Raw genomic sequence first — 14,534 nt, 5'->3', positions numbered from 1 at the left:
GATCAATCGTCCATACTCCTTTCGACGGGTTACTTTTGTCGGCAACAACAATTTTATTTTATAATTTACGTAGTATTTACACTAGCAGATCAAATCTATTTGATCCCTAAGTAGGCACCACCAGAAAAGAGCATGTTTCCGAGCTCTTTGGTGGGCAAAAGCTGGCTTCACTTCTGCTGGAGAGCGTTTCGAGAGCTTCCACTCCAGAATTTTTTTAAAACCTCCTTGCTTCGCACTAACAAAGGCCTTGTTCTTCAATATCCCTCTCACCGTGGTTCTTAGGATTCCGTACACAGCTGCGTCAATAATCAAGAGAGTCTCCACGTTTCACTTGGTGATCTTCAACACTGCAGAAAATTTGAACGTTCTTCCGTGTCGCGGCAGCCGTCGCGTTATCAAAGATACCTGAGAATCTCGGAGATGCGAAAGGGCGACGGCGTGTGACGGATCGGTGCCTGCGAGGACAAAGCAGCATCGCAAGAAGCACGTGAACGCACGCGGTCATTTCTGCTCGCTTCTTGCAACGCCTTCCTAATCACACTGGTCGTAGGGTTTCCTCCGGCATGGAGCCACGGTTCAAGTTCCTCCAGAAAAGCCGGCTTACCCGAGAGAAAAAGGCTACTTGACAAGGCGAAATCCTTAGGTGCCTCATCAAACGCGAAAATTGACAGTCGACGGCGTTATTACGAGTAGCTACGTAGGTAGTAAACTGTACTTGGGTCCGAAAGAATCTTCACCCCGTTTTTAAAGGGACACGAGTGATGTTAACAAAATTATCCTCGCGCGATGACGCCACCATTTGACGCCATCAGATATCGCGTAACGTGACGTCGCACGATGACGTAATCACAAGACACCGCCGCGTGGTCAAAGATGGTTCGATCACGGAGACAATGCAAAACCAGGTGCAGAACGTTTCCAATACCTCTGATTCAAGAGCGAGTTAAAAGCACTTAATGTGCAGAAAGCATCAGAAGGGGTCGAGGGAGGATCCGTACATCGACTCAGAGGATAGCTCTTGCCTTCGAATCGTCTTAGGAGATTGCGTAACGGACACTGTGAGCTTTATTACGGAAAGCTAAATTCTTGAGGCATTTCACGCGACCCAATTTTAGCTATATCCATTGTTCCGCTTTCTTTTTCTCGATTTAGCCGCAGGGTTTCTTATGCATTGACTTTAAAGCATTCTAATGTTGGAAAATAGTTTGATGTGAAGGAGAATTCTGTTTACCTGAGTTCGCTATTGAAGGTTTTGGCTGCAATATGCAGAGTTATGCGAGAGCCTTCGAGTTCGCATTCACACCTCTCACCATCTGCGTGGAAAAAGGTCACGTCTAGCACATTCACGACGGACAGAGGTGCAAGCTTAGCTGTAGTATACATGCAGCTTCTCGGCATACATACTTGAACAGCCTAAGTACACATGGAACATTAGACTTCGAACATACACCACATAGGGAAGGGATATAAAAGTTGCGTTGACCAGGTTAGCTTGCTGCTTGTGAGCATGAAACACACGAATAGATCATGAATTGAACTGAAGACATGAATTGACCATAGAGGTATGTAGCTTCTTAGTAAATACATACTTGATGATTATCTCTTAGAAACTAAGACATCAAACACACAGTTCATACGAAAGCGATATAACAATAGTCTTGACCTCAGTTGTCTTTTGTTGCTTTGCATACCTTATTGAGCGCCTATAGCTTCCGCGCATACGCACTTTTGTTTATTTATTTAATTATTTATTTATTTAGTCATTCAATATTTTATATATTTATTTATTAAAAATACTTCAAGGACCCTGTACGCGGGGTATTACATGAGTGATGCGAGAAACAAAGAACTTAGTTAATGTTTACAAATATGACTCAACGGCGTTTTTGAAATGGGCATGATTGACGTGAAGGAGGATATCAGAGGGAAGATTGTTCCAGTCGATGGTAGTCTTGACAAGAAATGATTGTAGGCGCGAGCCGGTGCGGGCGCGGGGCTTTCTGACAGCGGATGCGTTGAGGGATGCGGTGAGTTGGATTGATGGGAGAACAGTTAGGCGACACATGAAAAAAATGTATGATAAAGTGAACGCCTTTCAATTTTGCTCTGAATAGAGACTCGGCAGACCTGCTTTTTGAGAAAGAGAGAGAAAGGACGGCACGGTTTTGCGCTGATTCGAATAGACCGGTTCATCAGCCATATGCCGCATAAACGGAGTGCACACAATACCTTGCAGATGTGTAGCGGGTACCTCGCTTATCCGCAGAAGTACATACATATAAATAAATACATCTTACTTCGCAATTATGAATTATGGCACCGTCGCTACCTTGCGAAATGCCGAAACTTCAGATGTAGCTGACTTTACCCCAACACGAAGCTGCGCTCAGAATTCGCATTAGGTAGTAACCAAATCGTCGGCGAATTTTTTTATCGTTTTTTTGGAAGAAGTTTGCTAATAAAGCCCAGGTGATAGTCCAGTCATTGTGTGGGCCACTTCTTTATTTTGTCCCTTATTTTTGGACTATTTGATTCTTTCAGCGTTATGTGCCAAATGACCCGCACTTGAACCTTACAGCTCCATTATAACAATAATAAATGACTGCATATGTGGTTCTCCCGGAACGACAACGCAGTATGGTATCGACGGCGATATGTCGATCACGGAATGACGGATACTCCACGCAGAGTCTCCTTCGCGCGCTGTCTATGTGAAGCGTGAACGTAACCTTTTCTTACCGGAAACTCGATAATTGCCCCCTTCCCAACAACGTTGTTGCCAGGCGGCATTCGCATGCGCCTCTCATTCTTGCGGTGTTGAGCGCATTGAATGGTTGATTAGGAGCCGCATCTGGCGACCACGGAAATGCTTGTTGAGAACTAAAGTTGCGCAAGGTGAATTTTTCTTGATGATTTCAATACTCGGCGTGGGCTTTACTTTCTGTGTTAGGCAAAACATGCATTCGTTCTCCACGGAAAAAATTTTGGGACCCTTAAAGGCCAACTCCGGCGATTTTTCGAGGTCGATGGATCTCAATGAAATTCGCTGGGTACGTTCATTCGCACGTTTCCGTCGTTTATGCCAAATTACAGGCTTGAGACATGCGCAGATTGTTTGCAAATGAATATTAAAGATTGTCTGCAAACGCCCTCCTGGCTTCCCACAATTATTGGCAACATTGCGTCTGTGACATCAGTATTGGGAAGGCGGCGGAAGTGACGCAGCCGAGGGCACCGCCAACTTCGGCGCTTCGGCCGCTACAGCGAGCGTCTGCTGTGCACAAGGTGACAGAAAGCGTTGGTTTGGCCGGCGCTTCGCTGGTCGTCTCGGCTGTCACAGTTTTCATACTCGGCGCCAGCGTGACCGGCATGCCTTGCACGACTTCCGGTTCGTTCGTAACAACATCTACGTCATACGTAGACAGCACACTCTGTTGGGTTTCGGTTTCGGTGTTGCGCTTTTTTGCTTATTTAAAATTATTCTCCAATTTGCCGAGTATTTCTGCTATCGGGCCCGTAACAGGAGCGTCTCAGGAACATAAAAGCACCATTACTTTGACATGGCCAAAAAATCGCCGGAGTTGGCCTTTAAGGTTCGTCTTTAAAAAGTCAACGCGATAGCTATATTCGCGCGCGCACACACGCATGCACGCAGGCACGCGCGCGCGCGCACGTACGCGCACACACACGCATCACACTAGCGCCTTCTCAATCGCTAGCCTGCCTTCGCTTCTATGTGGAAACCTAAACTGTACCGCAAGTAAAGCCAAAGCCCTGCGGCTCCTATCTTTAATTGCATCTACCTCGAATTTTTTCGCAGTGGAGGACCAGCGCCTCGAAGAGTTCTTGACTTATCCGTCTAGCTCTTGACAGTGGATGCTGCTAAATGAACGGCGGACATGCAGACGCACTGTTTACTGTTTCAGTCTGAATAGAAATGTCCAAGTATTGAAATATTTAGGATGATGGCTGAACAGCAGGTGTGATGTTGTCCCTCCTTCACAGCTTTTCTCTGCAGATGTGAGGCATTAGCTTTGACGCAGTGCGTATACCATACTGCTAGAGAGTATTATGCCAGGAATCGCCGATGGATCCATTCATTTCGATAGGCACTAATTGGGCAACACTAATATAAACTTGGTCCCTCTATATGTACGGACGATACATCTGCGTAGTTATATGCATTAATTCGCACGCCCTGCAGCAGAGTAAATATGGCCGGTCTTCAGACCTCGGCACGGCGACCTAGGTTCCCCTTCCTTGCAATCATTAACACCTCGCTACACTCGCCGATTTACTCGCACGCCTAATTGTGCAATAATTATAAGGTTTGCAGGCGGCGTCTTTGGTTACCGCTGTCCCATACAGACAGCTTACGCTTCACGTTCAAAAAAATGGCCCCACGGATCTCTACACAAAGTAGACAACTTTTCCTGTCGACCTTCGGAAAGCCAGCACAGCGATTCATAAGATTTCTATGGTTGAACTGTGTGTAAGCGTGGGAGCTGCACGGGGAATCATGGTCAAATTATTAGCCTCGTCGCGGCAGCCACATTTCAACTCAGAAGTGAAGAGGTGCAGTCTTGCTTTTCGTGTAATAAATTTCTTCGTGAAGCTTTGATTAGAACTATCAAAATCACAACCATTACGCACCAGTGAAATCACGATATGAAGGTTCGTAGATGAATCATTATGATAACCTGCCCTGTACCTTTAAATTTCGTTGCCAATCTTATATTCACTTTGTTCTTTATATCCCAATCTCCCTCATTCCTTACAAACACTCGATATCGGAACGTTTACTAGATTCAGCTCCATTCGCGGAGAAAACATTTCATTGCAAACCAATCCCGTAATCTTCAAGAAAAATGCGAAACTGGAGGCGGCAATGTCCATACTGCAATCTGAATGTTCCACTTCACAGGAACATCATATCTCCATCCCTAACATTAAGTGAGAGCACTAACAAATCAATAAGCACAAAAGCAGACGATTCTTACGGCACTCTTGCATACACGAAATCAGCGGAGCGCAATGTCATGGCATTTTGCGGCGGACCTGTTGTCGCTATAGCGTGCAGAGCCGACAGAAAACTAACATCAGCATGAACCGGTACGCGCTCCCTTCGTGATCTTCTTCCTCTTCGTCCTTTTCTTCATCTTTTGCTACGCTCCGAGAACGCGCACCAATTTGTCCGTCATGCGACGCAATAACTCTGATGGGCGAGAGAACGAGTACAGAGCGAGAGGGACAGAGATAAATGGATTATAAGAAAAGGAAGAAAGATGAAAAAGCTAGAAAGCCTAAGATAGAAATAGACAGAGATAGAAAGATACTAAAAAAATGAAGAATGAGAGAGCAAGAGAGACAGATAAGGAAAGAGAGAAACGCAGACAATGAAGGAAAGAGCAGAAAAAGGCAGAAAGGAATACGAAATGTGAAATAGAGAGAGAGAGAAAGAAAAACCATGACTGATCCCTCTGTCATAGGAATCGGCATAACACGAAAGTAAAACGTGTCTTCACAGACGTAGTTGAGCGTTTGTTGTGCATTGTTTCGCCCCGAGGGCGAAGGAATGAATGCTATAGCAACAAGTTGTAATGTCGCGCGAAGAAGGGCACGCAGCTCGAAACTTGTAACGCGCTGCTCAAGCAGAAAGGACGCACGGAACGAACATACGCAGAATGAGCGCCAACTAACAACTGTCACAGCTCTACAGTTAAAGCGCGCTGGTCAAATACAAAAGAGGACACACGAAACGAGCGCACAAGTGTACACAGGATGAGCGCAAACTGTCACACTTGTAACTTATTTGTTTGTGGGCAGCGCGCTCCTTTCGTAAAAGCAGCCGCTGCAGTGAGCGAAGTGACCTTCGTGCTCTCTGTAACTTCAACGCAAACTTGCGGTGAGGACGCAAGATGTACAAGATAAGCGCGCGCACAGGAGCGTCCACGCCCTGTAGAGGCACACGCTTACGAGAACGGATAACTGGGCTAGTTTGTGGGAACTCATGTTAAGGCAGGTAGCGCAAAGAGACACGGATACACAGGTGGCCCTTGTCCTGTGCACTTATTTTTCGCTTGTGTCCGTGTCTCTTTGCGCTACCTGCCTTAACATGAGTTCCCACATGGCCCTTGTCCTGTGCACTTATTTTTCGCTTGTGTCCGCGCCTCTTTGCGCTACCTGCCTTAACATGAGAGGCACACGCTCATTTAAACGTGCGGGACGACGACCTTTAAAGCGCGCTCCACCTCGCTAGTGATAACGAAAACACGCTGATGTACCCCGATCTCTGAGTAGCAACACCGGCAAATGGTGTATATAAATAGCACGCCGTTAGCATAACGAAGAGCATGCCGTCTGCGGCGGAGTCGTTTCGCGCTGCGCGCTCGAGATTGAGGGGTCGTAAGTTCGACTCCCGGTGACGGAACTTTTTCTTCTAGTTTCTTTGCAATATGTTAGTCTTTATATCTTACAACGTCATATCCATGACGGAAATGCGTCTGTGGAGCCGTGGTGGACCCCGGCATAAAACACTTCCGTGTTAAAAGAGCGAGAAATAACGATAGGAAGAGCGAGAAAGAGAAGGAAATGGAGAGAGAAAGAAAGAAATAAAGATAAATCGAGGTGAAAGAGAGAGAGAATGAGAAAGAAAGAGGAATGAAGAAAGAAAAAAAATCAAGAAAAATAAGGCAGATTTCCCAGCTTCGCACTTTATTCAGACTTGGCACCACTAACGCGAAGCTGCCTTAATTTTTTTTTTTCGCTTTACGTGACGCTGAAGTTTGGCGCTTTCGAACGGCAACTGGTCGTGACATCCGCGTCGGGGAACTGGCCACACGCACTGTAACGCCAGTTTTGAGCCGGAATGCAGAGTGCCTTCACTCGGCGTCTCACAATCAAGGAATTCTGGTGAAGTGCGCATAGCCGCGAGTTCTCCCGTCGTGGACGTCTTCACGTGAGATGTCTTCAGTCAGTGTTACAATAAAACTTGTAGCTGGGCTAGTTGGCTCAAACTTCAAATTAAAACTGGTGCGCGCAAAATGACAAACAGGGACACAGTAAGACGAACACTGACAGGCGCAGGCTTTCAAATGACACTTACCATTGACCCTCTACAATATATGCTGCTATAAAGTGTTAATGCGGGCTTGTTTGTACATACTAAACCTCGGAAAAACAGCGCTAAGACGGGACACAGAAAGAAGCGACAAGACCAAGCGCTGACTGACAACGACGAGTTTTATTTCGCCGTAGCGGAATATATACTCCGGAAAAAACAAGAATAGAAATGATATCGCTCCCACGATGATTTCCGGGTAATATCATGCGAGTATAGTATATCGATTAACAATGATATTGTAAAGAACCTGCATTAAAAATGAAGCTGTGCTATGGAACCAGTGCAAGTATAAGTTGAATGGCCAGAAACAGCGAGTGAACGCTTTTCTTCGTAAACTAAATTGCACTCATTTCAGGTATACAGCTGATTTTGTTTTGGGGTTCCACGCAGCGTAAATTCCATCTTCATGCCGAGTAAAATGATGGTTTCCTCGAATTCGTGATTTTTTTCTCGTATGACTTACAGAGCTCAATGGTCGAAAAATATTTTTATCTGGAAATATATCTTCCTTAGATTTAGTGCTAATTGCCCAGGGATTCCTACATGGCGCACTATCAGAAATTAAAAGACGCAAACATCGAAGATTTTACAAAAGACGTGTAGTCATATAAGGCAGAAAAATCGCAGCAATATCTCTGTGTTCCGAACACCTGAGAAAAAGGCCTTTTCTGATTGTGAAAACCGAATTTGGTGTTGAAAACCTGTCCGATTTTTTTGAAAAACATCACCCGGAGTGATTATGGGAAATTCTGAAAGCTGCCACGTTACCAAAATGTATTGTAGCAATTCATTCTTTTTAATGCGATAAATCAGGGTTTTAGGGTAACTTGAGTGAATGAATGAAGAAATGAATAAATGAACAATCGGTTCGACTCTCTTCACGATTTGAGCCTAACGTACAGCCATATATGCATCCAACTTTCTTCTCGTGTATGGATACCAATACATGAAAATAAGAACGTAGCCTACCACAGACACACAATGAAAGATGAATACATTCAACCTTCCCATCTAGCGCATTATGCAAGGATTAGAGGAGACGCTGGCTCGTTGCAGCTCGCCTAATAAATTGTTTATTGTTCTATTCCGACTCTGCCATTTAGACCTGCAGTAACGTCTGTAAAAATAAAATAAAAGTGCAGTTGTCATTGTTAGGAGCCTGTTGCGCTACCTGAATCATGGAAAAGTTCGTTGAGGGCTAGCGAAGAGCGTCAGTTGTTGCTCTGGACATTCGTCGTAACTGGAGCCTGCAAGGCGTTTTTGTTCGTTATTAACCATTTGTGCTATCTCCGTACAAACGCTGATACAAATGCAGCAGCTCATAAAAACAGGATAGGTGCACATTTAGAAAACAACAATCTGAAGTTTGATTGCGTGCAGGTGCGGAGAATTGTACCACGAGCTCCCTGTTCTACGCAGCAGTCGCGAACAGAGCTTGGAAGCGACATGGCGGAAACACAAATGCAACTTGCGTGGCACCAGAAATAGCGGCCGCTTCGTGACCAAGGCGCGTAAAAATAATATAAAAATATGAAATTTTCATTGTTGTGTGCCCAATATAAGTTCGCCCGTAGGTTTTGTTAACGTTCGTTGTAAGTGCTCGAATAAAGCCGCGCTTTTCGCTGTTAATAATTGATCTTTGTTTTTGATTTTTTTCTTACTGTCGCTGGTCGGAAAAGAGCTGCAAATGTAAGCACAATCACTGAAGCAAACATGTAAGCTTTGAAACTCGATGAAAAGAGTGTGTTGGCGAAACAACAAGTTTAATTGCACACAGCTGCGGCGGCAGGCATGACTGATTCCCGCCGTTACACGCGGCACTCGTGGGCAGAGGTGAGAAGAGGCACGACGCAATCACGGAAGCATCTCGATCGACACCGGACAGGCCGGACACTTCGTCCTGAAATCGTTTGGCTACTGGCGAACCAGAAACAGTGTGAGTACCTACATGTTGCGCCATATTTTCTCGTAGGGTTCCCTTGGTGTGTGGGCCGAAAAATTCTCACCGAAAACATTTCTGCAAGTGACCGACTTGAACTTGCTGTAGTTGTTGATAATGGGACGATTTAGGACGCCGGAATCCAAGATCATTGAAAACTTCATGATTTGCAACTTTAGGGCGATGGCTAAAAAGGGGAACAATAGGAAAATACAGCGCCCTCAGATATAAATAGAGCTCCATTTTACGTACCAATCAGAGGCTTTCTACGGGTAACAGTATGATTTTTCATTAGGTTAGGAGTACCGGCAGGATAAGGGCTTCAGAAATAGAATTGAAAGTGCATATATCATACTTCTAAAAAAACTGGAATTATTTAGATGTATCATGAAGTTCTAGATAAAACTTATTAACACTATCCGCACTTACGGTGCGAATATCGCTGCGCATGCTGGCTTTCCTGCGCTCCTTCGCCTTAATTGCAAGGAAGCGAGCTTCATAAATATTCGCAGGGATTCTTTTATTTGGTGTTTAGTTATTGAACGGGTTGTTTCAGAGGCGGGTTATTCGCGAGCAAAATGTAATGTCGATGTAAACAGTGCCTTAATATCTTCATACGCAGCTGTGCGTACTCCTCTGCCTCCGCAAGCCTCTATTCCACCTTCGCTCTAACGTAGGCCTTGTTCTTCAATATCCCTCTCACCGTGGTTCTTAGGATTCCGTACACAGCTGCGTCAATATTCAAGAGAGTCTCCAGGTTTTACTTGGTGGTCTTCAGCACTGTATAAAATTTGCACATTCTTTCGTGTCGCGGCAGCCGTCGCGTTATCAAATATACCTGAGAATCTCGGAGATGCGAATGGGCGACGGCGTGTGACGGATCGGTGCCTGCGAGAACAAAGCAGCATCGCAGGAAACACGTGAACGCACGCGGTCATTTCTGCTCGCTTCTTGCAACGCCTTCCTAATCACGCTGGTCGTAGGGTTTCCTCCGGCATGGAGCCACTTTTCAAGTTTCTCCAGAAAAGCCGGCTTACCCGAGAGAAAAAGGCTACTTGACAAGGCGAAATCCTTAGGCGCCTCATGAAACGCGAAAATTGACAGTCGACGGCGTTATTACGAGTAGCTACGTAGGCAGTAAACTGTATTTGGGTCCGAAAGAATCTTCACCCCGTTTTTAAAGGAACACGAGTGATGGAAAAAAAAATTATCCTCGCGCGATGACGCCACCATTTGACGCCATCAGATATCGCGTAACGTGACGTCGCACGATGACGTAATCACAAGACACCGTCGCGTGGTCAAAGATGGTTCGATCATGGAGACAGTGCAAAACCAGGTGCAGAACGTTTCCAATACCTCCGATTCAAGAGCGAGTGAAAAGCACTTAATGTGCAGAAAGCATCAGAAGGGGTCGAGGGAGGATCCGCACATCGACTCAGAGGATGGCTTTTGCCTTCGAATCGTCTTAGGAGATTGCGTAAGGGACACCGTGAGCTTTTTTACGGAAAGCTAAATTGTTGAGGCACTTCACGCGACCCAATTTTAGCTATATCCATTGTTCCGCTTACTTTTTCTCGAATTAGCCGCAAGGTATCCTATGCATCGACTTTAAATCGTTCTAATGTTTTAAAATAGTTTGATGTGAGAATTATGTTTACCTGAGTTGGCTATTGCCGGGTTTGGCTGCAACATGCGGAGTTATGAGAGAGCCTTCGAGTTCGCATTCACACATCTCACCATCTGCGTGGAAAAAGGTCACGTCTAGCAAATGCACGACGGACAGAGGTGCAAGCTTAGCTGTAGTATACATGCAGCTTCTCGGCATACATACTTGAACAACCTAAGTACACATGGAAATTTAGACTTCGAACATACACTACATCGGGAAGGGATATAAAAGTTGACTTCACCTGGTTACCATGATACTTCTGAGCATGAAGCACATGATTAGACCACGAATTGACCTGAGCACGTGAATTGACCAGAGTGGTATGTAGGTTCTTAGTGAACGCGTACTTCAAGATTGAAATCTCTAACTTCTTAGTTCGCATACTTGAAAACTATGCCTTAGAAAATCACATCTAAAACACACAGATGTACAAAAGCGATATAGCAGTTGTCCTGACCTAGGTCGACTAAACCTGCGGAGCACACTTCATTTAGAACCAAAACACCGTAATACACATAGACTTGAAATACACCCAACTTATAAAAGTGATAAAACGCATAAATTGACAAATATGGTCTTTTTTGCGCGCAAACACACTTCAGCACGCATGCAGTATAAGAAACAGCAGACAAAACGCAAGGTATCTAACAGATATAACACATGAATTGACCACTGAGGTCCGTAGCTTCTTAGTACACATACTTGAGAGTTTTGTCTTAGAAAATAAGCCATCTCACACCCAGTTCATACGGAAGCGATTATGCAGTTGCGTTGACCTGATTAGTATGTAGTGCCTGAGCATGCATAACATAACACCTATAGCTTCCACGCATAAACACTGAAAAACACTTGGAACATAAGAAACAAGAGACGAAAGGCGGGACACCAACGAACGAGATATAACACATTATCTCAAAGAAAAATCTGTAACAGCCTACTACGGATGCTTGAGAATTAGGTCTTAGAAAATAAGCCATCACACACAAAATTCGCACGAAAGTCATATAACAGTTCGATTGACCAGACTAGTCTGTAGCTGCCGAGGACACTTTATTTAGCACCAATAGAACATAAAACAAATAGACATACATATAAATGCGATAAAACACTTCAACTGCCATATCTAGTCTACATTGCGCGCTTACGCACTTTAACACGCATAGAGTATAAGAAACAGTATATCAAACGGAAGGTACCTACTTAGGAGATATAACACATGAATTCACCAGTAAGGTCCGTAGCTTCTTAGTATAGATACTTGAGAATTATGTCCCTGAAAATAAGGCATCACCCACACATTTCATACGAAAGAAATATAGCACTTGTGTTGATCTGAGTAGTATGACGTGGCTGAGTATGCACAACATAACACCTATAGCTTCCACGCATAAACGCTGAAAAACACTTAGAATATAATAAACAATAGACGAAACTCGCAACACCAATGAACGAGATAGTACACATTATTAATAACAGAGGTATGTCCCTTCTTAGTATGCATGCTTGACAATTATGTCTTAGAACATAAGCCATCGCATACAAAGTTCATACGAAAGCGATATAACAGTTGTCTTGACCTGACTAGTCTAGGTACGGAGGGACTTTATTTACCACCATTAGAACAGAAGACAAAGAGACTTGAAATTTACGCTACGTATAACAGCGATGAAACACTTCAATTGAAAAAATCTAGACTTCTTTGCGCAAAAGCACTTTAACGCGCATAGACTATAAGAAAGAGTAGACACGAACCGAAGGTACCTATTCAGGAGATATAACACATGAATTTACCAGTAAGGTTCGTAGCTTCTTATTATAGATACTTGAGAATTAGGTCTGAGAAATTAGCCATCACACACATATTTCATACGAAAGCAATGTGGCACTTGTGTTGACCTGAGTATTATATAGTGGCAGAGCATACACAACATAGCACCTATAGCTTCCACGCATAAACACTGCAAAACAGATAGGATATGAGAAACAATAGACGAAACGCGCAACACCAACCAACGAGATAGTACACATTAGATAATAACAGAGGTCTGTCACTCCTTAGTATGATTGCATGAGAATTATGTCTTAGAAAATAAGCCATCACGCACAAAGTTCATACGAAAGCAATGTAACAGTTGTCTTGACCAGACTAGTCGGTAGCTGCGGAGGACACTTTATTTTGACCAAAAGAACATTAGAACACAAGACTTTAAATACGCGTTAAATGTAAAAGCGATGAAACACTCCAATTGACAAATCTAGTCTACCTTTCGCGCATACGCACTTAAACACATATAGAGTATAAGAAACAGTAGACCAAACGGAAGGTACCTATTTAGGAGACATAACACATGAATTGAGCAGTAAGGTCTGTAGCTTCTTATTATAGATATTTGAGAATTATTTCTTAGAAAAAAATTCATCAGATACACATTTCATACGAAAGCGATGCAATTGTGGTGTTGACCTGAGTAGTATGTAGTGGCTGAGCAGGCATGATATAGCACCTATAGCTTCCGCGCATAAGCACTGCAAAACACTTGCAGAACACAAGAAACAATAAACACAAGAAACAATACATGAAACGCGCAACACCAACGAACGAGATAGTACACTTTAATTTATCACAAAGGTCTATCACTCCTTAGTATGCATGCTTGAGAATTATGTCCTAGAAAATAAGCCATCAGGCGCAAAGTTCATACGAAAGTGATATAACAGTTGGCCTGATCTCAGTAGTCTGTGGCTGCGGTTGACACAGTTTAAAACCAATAGAACATAAGACAAATCGACTTGAGATACGCGCTACATATAAAACCGATGAAACACTTCAATTGACAAATCTAGCCTACATTGCGCGCATACTCACTTAAACACATATAGAGTATAAGAAAATTTAGACCAAACGGAAGGTACCTATTTAGGAGATATAACACGTGAATTGACCAGTAAGGTCCGTAGCTTCTTAATATACATTCATGAGAATTATTTCTTAGAAAATAACTCATCACACACATATTTCATACGAAAGCGATGTAGTACTTGTGTTGAACTGAGTAGTATGTAAGGGCTGGGCATGCACAATATAGCACCTATAGCTTCCACGCGTAAACACTGAAAAACACTTAGAATATAAGAAACGATAGCGGAAACGCGCAACCCCAACGAACGAGATAGTACGCATTAATTTATCTCTGAGGTCTGTCACTTCTTAGTAGGCATGCTTGAGAATTATGTCTTAGAACATAACCATCACACACAAACTTGATACAAAATCGATATAACCGTTGTCGTGACGTGACTAGACTGTAGCTGCGAAGGATACTTTATTTAGCACCAATAGAACATTAGACAAACACACTTTAAATACACGCTACATGTAAAAGTAATGAAAGACTTCAATTGACAAATCTAGTCTAATTTGCGCGCATACGCACTTTAAAACGCATGGAGTATAAGAAGCAGTAGACCAAACGGAACGTACCTTTTTAGAGGATATAGCACATGAATTGACAAGTAAGGTCTGTAGCTTCTTAGCATAGATGCTTCCTAATTATGTCTCAGAAAATAAGGCATCAACACATATTTCATACGAAAGCGACATAGTACTCGTGTTGACCTGAGTTGTATGTAGGGGCAGTGCATACACAATATAGCACCTATAGATTCCACGCATAAACACTGAAAACTCTTAGAATATAAGAAACAATAGACGAAACGCGAGACAGCAACGTACGACATGTTGCGCATCATATGACCACAGAGGTCTGTCACTTCTTAGCACGCTTGCTGGAAAATTGTGT

The sequence above is a fragment of the Rhipicephalus sanguineus genome, chromosome 9, assembly GCF_013339695.2.
Source record: "Rhipicephalus sanguineus isolate Rsan-2018 chromosome 9, BIME_Rsan_1.4, whole genome shotgun sequence".
Classification (NCBI taxonomy): domain Eukaryota; kingdom Metazoa; phylum Arthropoda; class Arachnida; order Ixodida; family Ixodidae; genus Rhipicephalus; species Rhipicephalus sanguineus.
The sequence above is the reverse complement of the archived record's forward strand: the minus strand, read 5'-3'. Positions refer to the sequence as shown.